Below are 9,240 nucleotides of genomic sequence, written 5' to 3'. Positions count from 1 at the left end.
AAACTTTGCTCACTCCATCCCCGGACGATTGCGAGGCTCCATTCAGTTTGACACCTGTCTGTGACTCACTGCCGGAGAATGAAATGGCTGGGGTCTTCCTCTTCGAAAAGAGGTCGACGGAATGTGGGTTTGGGAGAGGAGGGGATGGTCTACGCCAAATGCAGCCGCGCGCACGTTATTCCGCGCCCTATGAAGCGGAAGAGGTTTTCCATTCCCCCCCCCCTCCTCTCCTCTTCTCTACCCCAGCTCCGAAGCGGAACACCCGCGGCATTCAGGTCTTTCTTGTCGGCTTGCGTGCGGGCGCGAATCTGTGGTGTTCACTCTCGTCCCCTTTCTAAAGGGCCCCCTATTCAAAGCGAATCCCTATTTATTTTGAACTATGTGACATTCTATTTTAAACGAAGCCGTCCGATATAAATTGAAAACCGCACAAATATTCGCCATTACCGAAAGAAGTTAACAATATCGTATTTACCACCGAGGCTGATTTAGAGACATCTTAACGAAATGCCGACTTGTAACTTCCTCGGCTCTAGGAAAGCAATAACTTTCGGTTCTATGCGATCAACGGCTATTCTTTCTGTGATATTTACTACGTCGACATATTTAATAGAAAAACATGATATCTCGTCGTCATTTCAATTTCTTTTTTATCAATATGTTCATTAAAAGTTTAATATTGCACGGCCCATATTTGCATTGCAATATAGCTTTTTCGTTGCACATGTATGGACGTATCTTAGAGCGGTGATCTATTCATCTCTCACCGCGTCTATCCTCGTTTCTCTCTTCCCTGGAGCAGTGGATTCGAGGTTGAGGCACCCCAGAAAAACGGATCGATGCGATGGATTTCATGTCCAGAGTAGCAAAGGGGGTGAACTGTGTGTAGTAGAAAAGACGAGGAGCGCGTCAGGGGAGTCGAGGGGAGTGAGGTTGGGGAGGGACTGGATGAGGTTGGGGGCCATCATGGTTGGATAGAGAGGGTGGGATGGGAAGGTCGTGAGGAGATATCAACCCGGTATGGATTAAAAAGCGCCGGACTAGGAGGGGAGAGGTGCGGTCTGGAATACTATGGAGTAATTGGAAGTTGAGGGAGGGAGGAAATATTAGGATTAGAGAAGAGAATATGTATGTTGAGTGAATAGCAAAATTCGTGGAAAGATGAATGATAACCGGCTTCGCTGGTTTTCACATATAACTTCGTCAGAACTTGAGTTCTCGGAACCGTAATCAACGGATCTCTGGAACTAAAATAGTACGTATCAGACCATTTCAAAAAAAAGTGCAGGTGCCATAGAATGAGGGAAGTTGATTTCGTATCATGAGCGGTTGCAGAAAATTACCACATTAGCTGGTCATCTTTTTTTATGAAACGCTATGTAACATGCAATGTTGTAATTACATCATGGCGAGTTTGCGAAACAAATCGCCATCATTTATTCAATTCAAAATGTGCCAGATGCTCTCTGATTGTGATGGAGATTGAATTCAACAAAGAAATTAGGTTAATAATGCCGAAGTTTTGAATCGAAACTACAATGTTTATCTCCACTGGAAAAATTGATGTCTTGCACGACCTCTTGAACTCTTTCCCTTGAGAGTTATATGAAATAAGAAAAGATGATAAGTACTGTGAAAGTTAAATAAAAAGAAATACAGCATAGTTAAGGGTGAGACCGCTGAGTGAACTCAAAAATGTTGATTTTTTCATTCAGGTAAATATCCCATAAAAAATTTTTTTCAGCTCCAGGCGAACGAAAATAGGCGTACGATTTATCTGATGTAAGTCTTGTGAAGATAAATTGGTGCATTATCCTTTGTGAAACGAAAATATAACTTCAATTTTACGGAGGAAATTTAATGAAATTTATTAATTTATTTATTCATTTCATTAATATTTTATAATTTTCGACAGTAACTCTGTGCCAAGGAAGTTCTAATTACACAAACTCAAAAAAATGAAGACGGTACGATTCTATTATATTATGGACTCTATTCAAATCATTTGGATACGGTAATTGCTATTGGAATTTCCCGTAACATTTTTAGTCTTCTACATTTACTTTCTACGCAAAGACGTCAGTATTCATGTAGGGAAAAATTCTAGTAATTCCACCTTCCTCAGATAAACTTCTTTCTTGCAGCATTAACATAATATAATAATCCCTAGCAATGGAAGTCGTGAAGGAAAGAAAATTTTGCTATCAAGATGGTAAAAATATACATTTACCCTTATAAAAATCTGGGAGGGGTCTTACTGATAAGATCCTTTCTTTTTAGACTACCATTTTCACGTACCAGGGGAATGTGTCAATTTTGGTGGATGAAAGGGTAAATTTTGATTCCTACAATAGAGATTAATTAGATCGGTTAAACGAAGAAAAATATTCTTGAATAATTTTAATTTTATAGCTTTCGTGAGATCAGCGTGGCCGTCGGATTAATGAAAGCCATTTGGAATGGAAGAGTTGTAAGGAAAACAGAGGAAAACATAGGAAAAGGTAGCGTCGATACTGACCCTCTCTCTTGAAATAATGATCCGGAGGGTTGATAAATGAATGTCTTAACATACGGATGGTTAAATGTACTTAAACTTTTCATTCAGGAAATCGAAAAGGGTCAACGCAGGGCAATCCGTTTCGTTAAAAACTGTTAAGATAAAACGAAAAGCGTCACAGAAATGCCAATGGAGTTTGGTTGGAAATAATTAGAAAAAAGATGGTTCAAAGCTAGGTTAAACTCAATAAATAAATTCATAGATGCATCTTTCAGAGCCGAGGTCTCGTGAAATATTAGCACTCCAGCATACGTGATGCAGATCGCATGGATCATTATGTACAATTCGGGAAATAAATAAATTTATTAATTTGACCCATTCGATTAGAATCGGGCAATTAAATGTTTATTGGGGTACCTTATTTTTAAACCCCCAATACAATATCGTTAATTTTTTTACAAAGTATTAGTTACATACCCTTCCTTTCCGTCGTTCTCCCCGTTCCCAATTTATCTTTTGCCGATAAATCTAGCCAATACTTTCCTAATCGTTTTGTGTACATATTTCCCAATTTGTTGAACGCTATGCAGATATGCAAAGATAGCTTCCAGTTTTCGTCTTTCCTCGGCATAAATTGGGAAATAAAGGACTCCTTGTATTGCCGTGTCCTCTTACATCATGCATTTACACTTACCCCTCTTTTCTTAAGGTTATAACCTAAACTCCCCGCATCCTGTTAAAATTTGTGCAATTTCTTTTAAGTTTTAAAATTAGCCATCTTTCTTTCCTTCGCGTTTGGTAGGAATCGTCTGGTCGTTTGCCTTGTTTTCGGGAAATAGATGCCAGAACCAGCAGACTCAAGGACTCCTTCCCACAGGCAATACGGGATAACAGGTGTAGGGTTAGAGATGGCAAAAATCCCACTTGCCGCCCACAGCGTCTAGGGAATATAGTTAAACTGTAACGCAAGCACTTTCACTAATCTCATGTGTTTTGCTGTCAAATCACTTCCCGCATGACTGCATGGGACTTCCATTTACAATATCGCTTGTCATGCTTTGTTATTTTCAAGCTTTTCCTTCAATCCCTCATCTCTCTCTCTGCGGGAAAGACCCCTCCACTGCCTGCAGCAATGTGTCACGATGCCTGTCTTTGGAGGCGTAGACCATGAGTCGCACGGCCATGTGAAGGCGGAATTTCCCCTTTTTACTTTTCAGTTTTGATTCAACTGTCTTGTTTTGGTGGAGACCTACAGTATATTTGGTTTATTTCATTTTTATTCCCTTTTTTGCATGACAAATAACCAATTTATTAGGTTAATCACCCCTTCCAAAGAAACTGCGGGATATGCCCCAACAGGAACTTTTAATGGAGTCATCCGCTAATGTGTTGTGATCATTGTTATCGTTGTTAATAGTTCGATGTAAAGGCCATAATGTGCTGTTTTCGGACTTATACTGAATAAATAAATAAAATAAATAAATAATGTGCTGGCTTTAACCTCATGGCTTGTGGCGCGTTGCGCACGACTACGAAAGCCTATGACATTGTATGTTCGGTATTTCGTTCCGATCGTGTTTTGTTTCGAGCGGCGGTTGACCGCCCAGTTCATCAAGAAGCGTGCGGTTTGACTCTCGTCTTATTCCGCCGGGAGGGCCGTGCTTTCGTTTTGTTTACTGGATCAAGACTGACCTGGACTCCTGGTGTAGAGCTTTGGCTCCTTTTCATTTGCTACCGCCGAGTGCTTGTAGCGGGGAGGGAGTTCACACGAGTGTTTTTTTCTCTCTTTGGAGTGTTTTAGGTGAGCCCTTCTTTTTTTCGCGCTGGCGTGCTCAATTTGATTTGTTTCAAAATGGTCGTACGTCGCGTGAACACGCTCGCCTTGCAAGTTGATGAGAAGGCGAAGCCCTCTACTCCGTTGGAGGTCCACCTCTTTACTCTAGAACCGCTGGGCCTCACACCCGAAGAGATTATGGCGATCCAATTTGGATACAACCGCCATATGGTATTCCTGAAGTTGGCAACTGAAGCTACTATGAAGAGGATTCTATATAATATCCCTCGAAAACTACCGTTTCCATCCCTAAATGTTCCGGGGATGACGATTACCATTGACGAGACTTCCGGTAGCCCTTGTAATGTCAGGGTTCTTTGTCTCCCCGTGGAGACACCGTTGGAAAACATAACAGGCGAGCTTCAACGTTTTGGAAAAATCCATCGCTCGTGCGAGAACAGGTGGGAGGGTGACAAGATGGTGCGGGTGCTGACAGGTATGAGAGTGGTGCGGATGACGGTTGAAAGAACACTGTCGGCTGACAATGTGTACAATGTAAACACTAGCAGTGTAACATACTAGACCGAATAAAATTAAATTGAACCATAGCTTAACTGGCTAAAGTACTCGACCGGGCAATGAGGGATCCGGGTTCGAATCCCGGTCAAGGCGAATGATTTTTACACTCTGAAATCGTTGCATTGTAATTAACCCTTGATTTGAATTGGGTCTCCCTCCAGCACGTATGCAAAATTTCACGATAATTGATTTTTCCACTAAATATGTTTCCCTTTTCCCTACTTCTCCCATATCCTCACATATCCCTCACCCTTCCCACCTGTTGCTTGCACCCCCTGCCACACACCTTTTTGGTGGACCGCGGGGTATTATTGCTGATATCGAAAGTCACCGGACGCATTGGATACCCGTCTGAATATCACAAAAATCAATTTTCAGGAAAGGAGTTGTCCAAAGCATCGAAACACTCATCACACACGTTGCTTTTGAGAACCCCCGTAGAAAAAAATCGTATTCCCACGAGAAAAAGGAAGGGACCCCCGTAGAAACAAATCACAATTCGAGGGAGGAAACCTTTTGGGGGTTGAAACCCGGAGGAGTGAAACCGAGGGGTGAAACCGAGGGGGATATTTTACTGGGAGCAAAGTCATCTTGTCATATTTTAATGCAAGGCTGCATATTCTAGGAAAAGTAATGTTGTGGTTCCCTTTTGCCTACCACCTCGCAGTACTGCGATCGATATCGTACACTTCACTGTCGCCCGCTGCTTTGTCAGCTAAACCCGGTCGACTCACTCGGTCTGCGCCACCAGTGCCTAATGGTTAAACTGCTGCATTTCACCATGGGTGCATGGATCTATATTTTTCTCGTTACCTCATTCCAAAATACCATTATTGTAATTTTTCTGCTGATGTGTAGTTGCCGCGTTTCGAAAAATCATTAACAACTTTCGTCTGGCCCGGGAATCGAACCCGCGACCTTCGGCTCCACAGGCAGATACGCCACATGTGATCTACCCCCGTTCACGGTATTTTAAGTGTTATTTTCTGAATGTATATTCGTAAAGAAAATGAAAATTACGTAGTATTATAACCTGCATTTCTAATTAATTTTACTTACACAATCCTTATTGAATGAAGAGATTTGATAAGCTGTACAGGTGCTGGCTTCATACAAAACTGGAGTACTTTTTTCTATCACAAAACAAAACTTTATTGCATCTTTCATGGGATGTAACCGGTAAATTGTTAGATACCACGAAAACAAAGTGCGCTGCACAAAATTATTCATTAAAAATTGATGTTTCGTGCATTATCCTTTAATAAATACAGAGAAATTATATTCTGCTCATTTGCTATCGTTGTACATTACTAATTTCAATGTTGTTTTTGACTGGCAGCACTATGCAATAGACCAAGATGTAAAACATGTCCCATATTCACCACTCCTTGACTTCTGTCTCAAATTACAAATTCTCTACCATCCTACGGCACTCCCTCGTGCAAACCTCGCAAAAGAATCTACGAATCTATTTGCGAACTCAGTCTCTCCTTAGACGGTGAACAGTGCAACACACCCTTCAACATCAGCAAATCACCGAATACCACTTAAAGAGCAATACTAGAAGCTATAAATGTAAAGTTTTCAGCCATATCTTGTTCATTTAATATTTTCATAACTTTCGCTTAATGAGAACTTCTTGCTTTTTTCCTTCCAGCTCTAAGAAATTTCTTTATAAATCGAAAATAATAGTTTGACCTAGCGCCTAGCCACCGCATGAAATATTTTAACCGATGAATGTAGAATTATAATTCGGCCAGCGTATTCTAATGCGAGGTTAAGTAGTTGTGCAAGGCATAGGATGGGTTTTCAGTTAATTGAGTTTATTTTAAATCCCTATAATGCCTAAGCTGGCGTCCATAAAAACGTTCGAGTCATAGACCTGCCATAGGTAGGTGTGGAGCTCCTCTCTTATAACCCATGAATAATCGCTGACATTCAACGAAAGGTCAGCAGGAAATCGGGGCATAGGGCTTATTGTAAGAAGTAGAACGGCACCAATCTGCTGAAGCAATTAGAGTAAATATCATGCCTAATTGTACAAAAAAGATAGTATTTCATTGGTGACCTAGAGATTTCTTGCAAACGATGGATTTTGGTGGTCTTGAAAATGCTATAGATTAGTTATGATTAAAATGTCATGGGCTCATATTGTGGTTAAATTAATGCTTTTTGAGTATTCATATAATATTATGGCCATCTAGAAATCAAATATAAGATTCAAAAGCCTTTTATATTTGGATTTTTTGGCTTTGGCTGGATTTCATTAATTTTCTAGGTCAAGTTTTTGTGACGTAATCAGTGGATGAATAGTTACCAATTTTATTGTCCTGGAAATAAAATTACCTCTAGGTATGATTTATTATAAGTAACTTCAGAAAAGTATTAGCAGCATCAGAAAATGCAAGTGCAAACAATTTATTTACTTTCTTAATGTATCGTCGATATTTAATATTAGTGTTTTTACAGATGGAACAAGCAGAAATTTGAATCATCTGATTGTTTACATTTAGAATTTTGTGCAGAGATAGTTCGACATTCGTATTATTTTAATTGTGCTATTTCATGTATTTTTATAGGCATAGTATTATTATCCTAAATACAATGAAAAATAAGAAATCCATATTTGATGTCGAAAATAAGAAAGAAACAAAAATTCACAGATTACCATTTGCACATTAAGTTGCAGTACAATATAAAAGAGAGAATATTTTACGAAAACCTTGTTACTGTTCGTTTTTAAAACTTAGAACTCACCCGTGCAGGCAATGGACTTTTCTCTTTGTTGAATATTTCCAAACGATATTATTTTTCATAATTTAAAGATAATTGCATTCCACTGGCGTCACGTTACTATCATTACGATTATTTTGAAGCTATGGTAAGATTTTGGGGAATATGAACGCCCAAGGAGTGATGTCTGCAGTTTCTGATTGAGCATCGGTTTTAGGAATTAATTGGTAATAGAGATATGAAGTTTGGCGAGAGAAAATAATTTTAAGTAGCGTTGTAATGAGTTTACAGCGACACTGCTTAGCTGCTTTTATTGGGAGAGAGTATCACTGGCGTACTCCCATTTCCTTAGATTGCAAATAAGCTGACGGCAGCTTTTCTGCAGTGTATTTTCTTCTTTTCTATTTGATAGATGTAGAGCACTATAGTCCCACGGTGGAAGCATTAAAGTTTGAAGAATTATAATACGTAAATGTGGCATTTTGACTATCTTTAGATCTGAAAGCTGACGAAGCGATCAGAAACATATTATTGCGAAATTATGCCCTCCACCTAAGGTGTTATTATTGGTATTGTACCGGTCAAGACAGGTTTTAAATCGACACAGTATATGCATACAACAATGCATTAACCTTCATCTCCTTACAAAAACAAAACTTGACATCGGACACAACAGTAAGCTGCACTAAAATTATCTATGCTTCCTTCCACCCTTCATTCAGTCCAACATGATTATCCTATTATTTCCCCTGCCTCGTTTGTCAAACGTTCTTCCCTCAATCACAGTCTTCAACGTAACATTGCCAAAACGATTTTCATCCGCCTTTCCTGCCTTCCTTGGATTTATCTCAGCAATCCTCTCCCACCATACCTAGCACTTCATTGTTTGTTTTTCTCTCTGCTACTTTCCTCTTTTTCATCCTTCTCCAGACCCATCTAACTAAAGCCTCTAATCTACCCCTATGATCTTACTTTGATGACCATGTTTCCGCACCATGCAAAACCACGCTCTATCAAAGTTTTGACGAGCGGATTCTTAACTTTCTTGCTCAATGTCTCTGTCGAAAATGTCCTCCTACTTGTGAAAACTTCTATGACTTATCCATTTATTCCTCTTACGTCCCAACTACTTTGACCATTTTGGTCCAGAGCGCTTCCAAGATGGGCAAACAGTTCCACCTACTCTAGTTTATTAACTCCTCCTCAAATATTTAACTTAGCTTTCCGCTTTGTCTAAAACCGAGTAATTTTTGTTTTGTTTACATTTATTCTCATCCCATACCTATCGTATCGAATTTTCAGTGCATTAAACAATGTTTGCAAATTCTTGGCAGACGGAAAAACCAAAGCTTTATCGCTCGGAAACCTGCTTTTATGAATTCATCCCCGACTTTCATTCCTATCCGGTTCTTTCACGCCTCTCTCGCCTTTTCCTCCACATATTTTATGCAATTTGAAAAGCGTGAGTGATAATGAACTTTCCTGTCTTTCTTATCTTTCTAACACTCCCCAATCTCGACTATCAATCCGCCATTCATACCTGAGCTCTCCGAGACATGTTCAGGTTGCGGATAAGTTACTTATACCTCCAATCTATTCCTATTTTCTGCGGTACATTCATTAATTCTACTCAATTTACTCCATCAAACGCCTTTTC

Source organism: Hetaerina americana, unplaced genomic scaffold, assembly GCF_022747635.1.
Source record: "Hetaerina americana unplaced genomic scaffold, ioHetAmer1.1.p SCAF_4, whole genome shotgun sequence".
NCBI lineage: Eukaryota > Metazoa > Arthropoda > Insecta > Odonata > Calopterygidae > Hetaerina > Hetaerina americana.
This window is presented reverse-complemented; position numbering follows the sequence as displayed.